This window comes from Arachis ipaensis, chromosome B1 (genome assembly GCF_059453495.1).
Source record: "Arachis ipaensis isolate K30076 ecotype BB chromosome B1, ASM5945349v1, whole genome shotgun sequence".
Lineage (NCBI taxonomy): Eukaryota > Viridiplantae > Streptophyta > Magnoliopsida > Fabales > Fabaceae > Arachis > Arachis ipaensis.
The window spans coordinates 88,637,822-88,650,414 of NC_142436.1; positions in this window are offsets into that span (position 1 = coordinate 88,637,822).

Here is a 12,593-nt window from a genome sequence, read left to right on the forward strand (position 1 = left end):
TTTGGATAATTAGGATTTTTATGACATAATAACTAGAATTAAGCTTCACCCCCTAATTGGAATTAATTGACCAAGGAATTGGCAGTTGATAAAAGTTAGAGGAGACTCGTGCCACTTGGTGGTGAAGGCGTGGCACGCCAGCCCTCAATTGTCACTTGGGCGTGCCACTTAAAGACCCAGACGTGGCACGCCAACACTCAAGGAGACCAAAGCAAAGCTAGGCGTGTCACTTGGTGTCGAAGGCGTGGCATGCCAAGCTCTCATCCTCACTTAGGCGTGCCACTTGAGAATCCAGGCGTGGCACACCAATGATAAAAAGGCCAAAGCAAAGGCTGGGCGTGCCACTTGGTGTCGAAGGTGTGGCACGCCAGCTCTAGAGTCTCACTTAGGCGTGCCACTTGAGGACCCAGGTATGGCACGCCAGCTACTGGATCAAAGAAGAATGCTGGGCATGTCACGCCAGACCCTGGACGTGCCACACTAGTTCAATTGGCCAGAGAGGAAGATCAAGCAACCACAATGGGTGTGGCACGCCAGACCCTGGGCGTGCCATGCTAGTTCAATTGGCCAGAGAAGAAAATCAGGCAACCACAATGGGCGTGGCACGCCAGACCCTGGGCGTGCCACGCTAGTTCAACTTTCCAGAGAAGAAAGGGAGAAGGAAAAAGCCTGGGCGTGCCACTTGGGTTCGAAGGCGTGGCACGCCAAAGATGCCATGAAAGGAGGGTGTGCCACTTGAAGAGCTTGGCATAGCGCGTCAAGCCAGATTTAGAGATGGGCGTGACACGCCACTGAAGCACCAGTCACAAGCCAGCTGGAAGGTCACGTTTATTGAGTTTCTTTTCCCTCCAAATTGTATTTTTCTTTTATCTTTTGTATTTTTTCTTTATTCTAGTGTTAGGAGTAGTATAAATAACCCCTGAAAGTACTGAGAAAAGGGGGGTTAAGCAGTTGAGCTATTAGTTGAAGCATAGTTAGATTTACTTTTACACTTTATCATCTCTTCCATCTCTTGTACTTTTCTCTGAGCTATGAGTAGCTAAATTCCCTCTCATTGAGAGAGGGAGCTCTGTTGTACTTGATGGATTAATCATAATGAATTTCTTCTTCTCTTCATCTTCTCTTTGATTTGCTAGAAGGAATTTCGTTCTTCATGTTTAGTGTTCAATCTTCTTGGAAAAAAGGTTGAATGCAAAATGGGTTTCATGGAAACCTTGGAAAAGAAAACATGAAAATATGCTAGAAATCCCTTCTCACACTTGAGTAGTATCTGGATTTTGGTGTTTGGATATTGATGAGCGGATAATTTATACCCTTTTTGGCATTGATTTTAGGTAGTTTTTAGTATGTTTTAGTTACTTTTTCTTATATTTTTATTAGTTTTTATCCAAAAATCAAATTTCTTGACTTTACTATGAGTTTGTGCATTTTTCTATAATTTCAGGTAAATTCTGGCTGAAATTGAGGGACCTGAGCAAAAATCTGATTCAGGGACTGAGAAAGGACTGCAGATGCTGTTGGATTCTGACCCTCCTTCACTCAAAGTAGATTTTCTGGAGCTATAGAAGCCCAATTGACGTGCTCTCAATTGAGATGGAAAGTAGACATCTTGGGCTTTCCATCAATATATAATAGTTCATACTTTTCCCTATATTTGAATGTCCAAACTGGCGTAAAACGCCAGCTAGAGACCCTTTTCTGGCGTAAAACGCCAGAACTGCCACATTTCTTGGCGTTAAACGCCGATTTTGGCACCCAGGGTGGCGTTTAACTCTAACTTGAGGCATATGCACGTGAAAGCATGAAAGCTCAGCCCAAACACTCACCAAGTGGGTCCCAGAAGTGGATTTTTGTACTATCTGCACTTAGTTACTCATTTTCTGTAAACCTAATTTACTAGTCTAGTATAAAAGCTACTTTTAGAGATTCATTTAGAACTTATGACAATTTTACATTTCATATTGTATCTTCTACGGAATGAGTCTCTAAACCCCATAGGTGGGGGTGAGGAGCTCTGCTGTGTTTCAATGGATTAATGCAATTACTATTGTTTTCTATTCAATCACGCTTGATTCTATTCTAAGATACTCACTCGTACTTCAATATAGAGAATCTGATGATCTGTGACACTCATCATTATTCTCAATTCTATGAATTCGTGCCTGACAACCACTCCCATTCTATCTGAGCTCAACGTAGTCATTGGGAGACAGCTTGAGTGCGTATCTCTTAGGTCTCTGATCCACGGACCGAGTCTGTGCGATCAGAATCTTCGTGGTAGAGGCTAGAACTAATTGGTAGCATTCCTAGGATCTGGAAAGTCTAAACCTTGTCTGTGGTATTCTGAGTAGGATCTGGGAAGGGATGACTGTGACGAGCTTCAAACTCACAAATGTTGGGCGCAGTGACAGCGTGCAAAAGGATAGAGATCCTATTCCAACACTAATGAGAACCGATAGATGATTAGCCATGCGGTAGCTGTACCTGGTATTTTTCATCCGAGATGAGAAATCTGACAGAGTGCAGAGATTGTACCTGGTATTTTTCATTCGAGAGGATCATACAGCTTGCCATTGAAGGAAGCCATGCGTGTTTGGAGAAGAAGATAGTAGGAAAGCAAAGATTCAGATGACAGAGCATCTCCGGAACCTCAACCTGTTCCTCATTACTGAATCACAAGTACCATTTATTTCATGTTATTTACTTTTCATAAACAAAAATCATTTTTATCATTAACCTCCTTACTAATATTTACAAGATAACTATAGCTTGCTTCAAGCCGACAATCTCCGTGGGATCGACCCTTACTCACGTAAAGTATTACTTGGACGACCCAGTGCACTTGCTGGTTAGTTGTGCGGAGTTGTAAAAAGTGTAATCACAATTTCATGCACCAGATATGGTGACATATAATCCTCCCTCTACTTGGACCTATGATGATGTGTGGTATAATCAGGGACCAAGCATATCTCTCTTCATGAGCAATTAGACCAAGGAATTGGCTATTGATCAAGATCTGGGAGATTGAGTCACCAATTGGGGCTCAGTCAATCATGATTGCCAAGAGGTCAATGAGTTGTATGATTGAAGATGAGATGAATTAGATTTGATCCAAAGAAAACAACATCTCCTAATCTCAATGAAATCTCCCTATCCTTATCTTCCACATTCTTTATAGCTTTCTTTATATTCTGCAAATCCCCATTCCCATGTACTTTTGAGTCATTTATGTTTATGCACTTTACATTATTGTCATTTCCTTTTCTGCATTTTACTACTTTTCTTTACTTTCAAGCCATCTATGTTTCTGCCCGTTTACAATTCTGCAATTACAATCTATCTTGCTTAGCTTAACTAATTCACCAATTGAATAAAATTGCTCAAATCTACCAATCTCTATGGATACGATCCCACTCCACTGTGGGTTATTACTTGACGATAATTTTGGTGCGCTTGCCAAAAGAACGGATTCATCAATTTTTGTTTGGGGTGTGAAATCCGATCATTAGCAAGTAAAGGCAATGAAAATGGAAATTAAGTACTAAACAGAGCTCTTGGTGAAAATTGGGAAATTAAGGATTCTTAACCTAGTTATGGACCACAAACATGGTAATTGTGTGGAATTAATCCCAATTAGTCAATCCTACTTGAGAATTAGTCAAAAGGGCATAATTGATTCCAATCCCTAAGTCCTAAGTCAACACTAGTGGGTCACTTATAGTCAAGGAAAACTGAACCAATTAACAATCCTCACACAATGCGGAATGGACATCCACAACTCAACTCCACCCAAACACCCGATTTCTCAACCAAGAGTGTGAAAACTAAATATGCAAGAAATAAAAGTCAAAGCGATAAAAGTCAGAGCAAGGAAAATTAAAATGCAAGAAACCCCTTGGCATGGATTTAGAGATAAGGTTACCTATCCTAGACATTGACCACAAACACATGATGATTATGAAGAGTTAATCCTACTTAGTCAACCCTACATCGAGGATAAGTCAAATAGGCATAGTTGATTCCAATCCCTAAGTCCTAAGTCAACACTAATGGGTCACTTAGAGTCAAGGGAAACCAAATTAACTAACTACTCTAATATATCAAACAAGAATGGACATCAATGACTCAAGGGTCACCAAAGTCACCAATTCTAAGCCAAGAGTGGAGAAAAAGTATGTAAAGACTAAGACAAGCATTTTATCAAACACTTGGTGGGCATAAAAGGAAAGCATGATAAAATAACAAGAAATAATAAATGCTACGACTACCAAGCAAGGAAAGTAAAGATAGCAACTCAATAAAGCAATAAATGACATGAAAACATAAATCGCATTAAATGTTAATTAAAATAACAAGAGTGTGCTTAAACATAAAAATAACCAAAATGAGAAATTGACAAGATAAACTAAGGATATTAAGGCAATAGAACAAAGAAATTTAGAAGAAACTAAATGAAAACAAGAATTAAAAGTAGAAATTACAAGAAAATTAAACCAAGAAACCCTAATTCTAGAGAGAAGAGGGAGCTTTTCTATTTAGAAAACAACCTACATAATGGTAAACTAACTCTAATTTCTCCCTCCCCCTTTCACATGGAGTGAGGCCTTCTTTGATATAGCCAGAATCAGCTTCAGAAGTCCAAAAATTGGGCTCTGGAGGCCCAGAAATCGCTCCCAGCGATTTCCATTAAGTGAGTCACGTGCTGGGATGTGTGCGTGCTGATTTTCTTCTTGTGCTCACACACAAGATGTTGTGCGCACGCTCACATGGCTGTATGGTTCTTGTGCGTACGCATGGTGCACGAAATTGTGATCACACTTTTCACAACTCCGCACAACTAACCAGCAAGTGCACTGGGTCATCCAAGTAATACCTTACGTGAGTAAGGGTCGATCCCACGGAGATTGTCAACTTGAAGCAAGCTATGGTCATCTTGTAAATCTTAGTCAGGCAGATTCAAATGGTTATGAGGTTTTGATAATTAAAAGATAAACAAAACTTAAAATAAAATAAAGATACTTATGTAATTCATTGGTGGAAATTTCAGATAAGCGTTTGGAGATGCTTTGTTGCTTCTGAACCTCTGCTTTCCTATTGTTTTCTTTCAATCATGCGTGCTCCCTTCCATGGAAAGCTGTATGATCCTCTCGGATGAAAAATACCAGGTACGGTTTTTGCACGGCTAATCAACTGTCGAATTTCTCGTCTCGGATGAAAAATACCAGGTATAGCTATCGCACGACTAATCATCTATCGGTTCTCACTAGCATCAGAATAGGATCTCTCTATCCTTTTGCACACTGTCACTGCGCCCAACATTCACGAGTTTGAATCTCGTCACAGTCATTCCTTCCCAGATCCTACTCGGAATACCACAGACAAGGTTTAGACTTTTCAGATCTCAGGAATGCTGCCAATTGGTTCTAGCCTATACCACGAAGGTTCCAATCTCCCGAACTCAGTCTGTAGATCAAAGACCCAAGAGAATATACTCCAGCTGTCGTCCAATGACTACGTTGAACATCATGTAGACCGCTTGTGGTTGTCAGGCACGCGGATCTTGGCTAAGCGAGTAACGAAGATAGTGGGTGATTGTCACATGTCACCACTTCATTCTGACTTCACTGAATTAAGTACGAGAGTATATCTTGGAGAAGAAGTAAGCGTGAATTGAAAGAGAAATAATAGTACTTGCATTAATTCATGAAGAACAGCAGAACTCCGCACCTTAATCTATGAGGTGTAGAAACTCCACCATAGAAAATAGATAAGAGAAAAAGGTCTAGGCATGGCCAAATGGCCAGCCTTCAAATCCAAGGATGATAATATCATAATCCTCTAATACAATAGTAAAAAGTGCTATTTATACTAAACTAGTTACTAAGGATTACAGAAAATAAGTAACTAAGTGCAGAAATCCACTTCCGGGGCCCACTTGGTGTGTGCTTAGACTGAGCATTGAGCTTTACACGTGCATAGGCCATTTCTAGAGTTAAACACCAGCTTGGATGCCAGTTTGGGCGTTTAACACCAGTTCTGGTGCCAGTTCTGGCGTTTTACGCCAGAAAAGGGTCTCTGGTAGGCGTTTGAACGCCAGTTTGGGCCATTAAATCTCGGAAAAAGTATAGACTATTATGCATTTCTGGAAAGCCCAAGATGTCTACTTTCGAACGCAATTGAGAGCGTGCTAATTGGGCTTCTGTAGCTCAAGAAAGTCCACTTCGAGTGCAGAAGGGTCAGAATCTAACAGCATCTGCAGTCCTTTTTCAGCCTCTAAATCAGATTTTTGCTCAGGTCCCTCAATTTCAGCCAGAAAATACCTAAATTTACAGAAAAACATACAAACTCATAGTAAAGTCCATAAATATGATTTTTGCATAAAAACTAATAAAAATATAATAAAAAGTAACTAAAACATACTAAAAACCATGTAAAAATAATGCCAAAAAGGGTATAAATTATCCGCTCATCACAACACCAAACTTAAATTATTGCTTGTCCCCAAGCAACTAAAAACAAAATAGGATAAAATAAGAGAAAATATAATAAATTCCAAAATTATCAATGAAGATTAGTTTTAATTAGATGAACGGGGCTAGTGGCTTTTTGCTTCTGAACAGTTTTGGCATCTCACTTTATCCTTTGAAGTTCAGAATGATTGACATCCATAGGAACTCAGAATTCAGTTAGTGTTATTGATTCTCCTAGTTCAGTATGTTGATTCTTGAACACAGCTACTTTATGAGTCTTGGCCGTGACCCTAAGCATTTTGTTTTCCAGTATTACCACCGGATACATAAATGCCACAGACACATAACTGGGTGAACCTTTTTAGATTGTGACTCAGCTTTGCTAGAGTCCCCAGTTAGAGGTGCCCAGAGCTCTAAAGCACACTCTTTTTGCTTTGGACCATGACTTTAACCGCTCAGTCTCAAGCTTTTCACTTGACAGCTTCACGCCACAAGCACATGGTTAGGGACAGCTTGATTTAGCTGCTTAGGCCAAGATTTTATTCCTTTGGGCCCTCCTATCCATTAATGCTCAAAGCCTTGGATCTTTTTAGCCTTGCCTTTTGGTTTAAAGGGTTATTGGCTTTTTCTGCATGCTTTTTCTTTTTCTTTCTCTTTTTTTTCTTTATTTTTCGCCCCTTTTTTTCGCAAGCTTTTGTTTTTTCACTACTTTTTCTTGCTTCAAGAATCAATTTTATGATTTTTCAGATTATCAAAAACATTTCTCTTTTTTCATTATTCTTTCAAGAGCCAACAATTTTAACATTCCTAAATTCACTATAAAAAATATGCACTGTTTAAGCATTCATTCAGAAAACAAAAAGTATTGCCCCCCCATCAAAATAATTAAACTAAATTCAAGATAGAATTCAAAATTCATGTACTTCTTTTTCTTTTTCAGAAAACATTTTTCATTTTAAGAAAGGTGAAAGATTCATTGAGTCATTCATAGCTTTAAGACATAGACACTCAACACTAATGATCATGTAATAAAGACAAAAACATAGACAAAATATAAAAGCATAAAAAAACCGAAAAACAGAAAAATAAGAACAAGGAAATTAAAGAACGGGTCCACCTTAGTGACGGCGGCTAGTTCTTCCTCTTGAAGATCATATGGAGTGCTTGAGCTCCTCTATGTCTCTTCCTTGCCTTTGTTGCTCCTCTCTCATGGCCTTTTAGTCCTTTCTGATTTCATGGAGGATGATGCAGTGCACTTGGTGCTCCATTCTTAGTTGCTCCTTGTTAGAACTCAAATCTCCTAAAGAGGTGTTGAGTTGCTCCCAATAGTTTGTGGAGGAAAGTGTATCCCTTGAGGCATTGATGAAAGAGTTTTGCTCGACGGTTTAGATTTTCTTCTTATAAAAAGAATTACTTCGTTGTAAGCATAGTTCTAAACCAACAAACAATTCCCACATCAAAAATTTGAGTTGTCACAATTAACAAACCCCAAATAAGAATTAACCAGAGTATTTGAACTCCGGGTCGTCTCACGAAGAGTTGCAATGAAATGTATGATTATTGGCTATGAAGGGGTAAGGGGGTTTTTGATTGATAAGGGGACACTAAAATAAATGACAAGAAAAGTAAAGAGAGTAATTAAAGAAAGCAATTAATAAAGAGAGACATTCATGACAAAGATTGAGATCATAGGCTTTCTATCCTAGTCATGCAATGATTAATTCATCTTATTTAGTTAACTCCAACAAATAGGGAGAATATCAAACAAGACTAATTAATCATACCATAATAATAACAACAATTTATCTCATTATGTCATCTCATGAGAGAAAGTCTAACAAGACTAGCTAATCTCAATCCAAAAGTCCTAACTAACTTACTAATTAAACTAGCAAAAGATTAGCGTCAATGGAAACAATATTCCATAAGTCCTAATCAACTCACTAATTAAATTAGCAAAAGATTAGCGTCAATGGAAACAATATTAGCTAACAACTCTAGATCACCAACATAAGTTAGGTTTTCATGACTCAAGATTGCCTAATTACTCTTTCCAAGCAAAGAATGCTCAAAATCTACTCTAAAGCCCAACCAAGTATTTTATCAAACACTTGGTGGGTACAAAAGGAAAGCATAGTAAAATGTGTAAGAAAAGTAAAATCTACCAACTACCAATTGCAAGAAAAGTAAATCAACAACTCAAATCATCAATAAAAGAACATCAAACATTAAATTTCATTGAATGTAAACAAATTCAACATGAGCATTCATAAACATAAAAGAGACATAAAAGTAAAATTAACAAGAGAACTAAGAAGAATAGAGTAGTAGCAACAAGAAATTAAAAGGAGAACTAAATCAAAACAAGAATTGAAAGTGGATTTAAGAAAATTAAACCTAAACTACCCTAAATTTTAGAGAGAAGGGAGAGCTTCTTTCTCTAGAATTCTACCCTAAAACATGATGAAAACTAAAACTATGACTACTTTTTTCATTCCCCCTTCAATCTTTGGGTTCAATAGCATCAGAAATGGGTTGGATTGGGCCCAAAATGAGCTGCAAAATCGCTGGGGGCGATTTCATTAAAGTGGGCCACGGACAGCATCGGCACGCGTGCCCCTGAACACGAAGCAACATATATTGAATTTTATATCATTTCGAAGCCCCGGATGTTAGCTTTCCAACACAACTGGAACCGCCTCATTTGGACCTCTGTAGCTCAAGTTATGGTTGTTTGAGTGCAAAGAGGTAAGGCTTGACAACTTTACGGTTCCTTCATTTCTTCATGAGTTCTCCCACTTTGCATGCTTTTCTCCTCACTTCTTCCATCCAATACTTGCCTTATGAACATGAAATCACTCAACAAACACATCAAGGCATCAAATAAAATTAAAGTGAATTAAATTTAGCTATTTTAAGGCCTAAAGAGCATGTTTTCACATTTAAGCACAAATCAAGGGAGAATTACAAAACCATGCTATTTCATTGAATAAATGTGAGAAAAGTTGATAAAATCCACCAAAATAAGCACAAGATGAACCACAAAATCGGGGTTTATCAAATCTCCCCACACTTAAACCAAGCATGTCCTCATGCTAAGAATAAAGAAGGACAAGAAAAGGGTATGAACATTTATTCAATGCAAATAAACTATATGCACCTATCTACATGAATGCTACTAAATGCAATATGACTCTATCTACTTGGTTAAAAGCAAATCAGTCCCCAAGAACATATATGAGCAAGTAGGGCAAAGGTCATATGACGACTCACAAACTCTACCAATTCAAATATCAAAATAAAGTTCAAATAGACTTGCAAGAAAAAAGCTCATGAAAGCTGGGAACAAGGAATTGAGCATCGAACTCTCACCGGATGTGTATCCGCTCTACTCGCTCAAGTGTATAGGATCAATTCACTCAATTCTCCTCTAATCATGCTTTCCAAGATTTGTTTTTCATCTAACAATCAACAATTATTCAATGCATGCATATATTCATCATGAGGACTTATTCATAGGTTGTAATGGGGCTAGGGTCAAGGTAAGGATGCATATGGTCAAGTGAGCTTAAAATTTGCATCTTTGATTAGCCTAAGCTCTCACCAAACACATATAACAACCTATACAATTCTAATACAATACCTAGCTACCCATGATTCCCACTTTTTTCACATACTCATGCATTCTTTTTAATTCACATTCCATATGCATTGATTTTTATTAAACTTTACTTTGTGGCATTTTTGTCCCCCTTTTAATTGCTTTCTTTTCTCTTTTTTTTTTTATATTTTTTTTTCTTTACACATTTTTTTTAAGTATATAAAAACGTACCAATGTATATGGTTTTACATATAGTGCATGAATATGTACCCAATTCTTAATATTTTTAACAAAAATACAAAATACACTTTTACCTCAACCAATTTCCCAAGTTTTCCATACCCAAATGATACAAACTCTCACTAGTCTAAGCTAATCAAAGATCCAAATCAAGGACATTTATTGTTTTTCACTTAGGGGTAGTGATGTACTAACATCAAGAACAAAAGGGATTTAATAGGCTCAAATTTGGCTAACAATGGTTGATAAAAGGTAGGCTATTTGGGTAAATGAGCTAAATAAAATGATGGCCTCAATAATATAAATGCATGTATACATGGAATAATGGACATAAAGAATCAAACAAATCAAAGATTACAATCATAGAAAGAGAATAATGCACACAAGAATGAAAATAAGTGGTTATAAGATGTAACCACACCATTGGCTCAAAACTTACATGCTTGTGTTCTTAACTCAAAAACCATGTTCCAAAATAAATTCTTCAAGCAAGTTCAACAAGAAAAAATTTTTAAATTGGTAGGGTGCCCTAAAAACAGTTTCTTGGAAAAGAAATCATCACCCTAACCAAGTAGTCCTAACATAAAAAGAAGTGGTAAAATATGTACAATTTCTAACTAGCATGCAACCTATCATGGAATGCAACAACTAACCTAACAAAGACAAAAATTGAAAAAAAAAATTGGTGTTGAAAAAGGAAGTTGTTACCCATGGAGGTCGGTCGGACGACCTCCCCACACTTAGAAATTTGCACCGTCCTCGGTGCATGCAAAGAAGGGCAAGGTGGATGGGTTGCTTCAACTTGTTGAGCTTCTTCAAAAGGTTGTGTGGGTGAGCTTGTTTGTTGCCCCATTAGAAGCTTTCCATTCCTTTCCTTCTTGGTGGCCAACCTAAAAGGAAAGAAAAAGAAGGATAATTAAGCCTACATCAAAGATATCAAAGCAAATAGAACATAGGCGGGGGCTAATGCCAAATAAGAGTAAGGTTCTCACTACATGTTAGCTACGCATGTAAGTGAGAAAGCAATATAGGCAAAGGACATATCAACTAATACTTGATGCAAGAGTAAAGTCAAAGCATAGGCACATGAGATGAAAAGCATGTTGCATCAAGATTAATCAACAATTGACACGAACAAGATTAGTGATAAGCATGAGAGCATTTGGTCCCATCCTAACTCAATGATAATAAGGTATAAAAACAAGGGATCATGAGTTAGGAAGGACTAAAGCACTAATCTTGTGTGTAGAGCAAATATTACAATTAATGTCAGACAAGTCACAAAGCACCAAGATGAACTAAGAAATTCTCAACAATTGAATATAAGAATCCAACACCATTATTAAAATGAGAAACTTAGAAAAGAAAATAAGAACAAATTATAAAAACAAAATTAAAATGCAATGAGTGAAAATAAGCAAATACAATAAAAGAGGATGGAAGAAAAAAAGTTTATTTCTTTTTTTTTTTATTATAAAAGAGAGAAAAAAAATTTTTTTTTCAAGAGAGGAAGAAGAAAAAGAAAAAAAAAGTAGAAAGAAAGAAGAAGAAAAGAGGAAAGAAGGAGAAAGGATAAAGGAGAAAAACAGGGGGCAAATCCGCGCATATGCGCTATGCGTGCTCAGGCGCGGATGCAGCAGGGACAATCGGCACGCGCGCGCCATGCTTGCTTACGCGCGGATCGCCTGGCACAAAGTAGGCATAAAGTGGGCACAACTCTCGGGTTTTAGTACTAGGAGTTGTGAAACCACAGCGGCGCGCGCGCACTGCGCGCTTGGGCGCCGATGCCCGTTTTTTTTTTTTTTAAGAAGCATAAAAACAGAATTTAACACTCTCCTAACCTATAAACATTCCAAAGCAACCAAAATTCAAATTTAACAAAAATCTTTAAGTTTTTGAAAAATTTTCAAACATACTAAAAACAAAACTTATACTACAAGCAAAATGCAATTCATCAACAACTATACTAATCAAAACAAACTAAGAAACAACTAATCAATCAAAGAAAAATGTATAAGAGTATAGAAAATAAGAAGAACTACCTACAATGGCAACTCCAATCACTTATTAACCAAATCTAAAAGAGAGTGGAAAGAGTTTACCATGGTGGGGTGTCTCCCACCTAGCACTTTTAGTTTAAGTCCTTAAGTTGGACATTTGGGAAGCTCCTTGTTATGGTGGCTTGTGCTTGAATTCATCTTGGAACCTCCACCAATGCTTGGACTTCAAGTAAGCTCCAAAATTCAAAACTAATGGCACCAAGCTTTGATGAAGTTCCACAC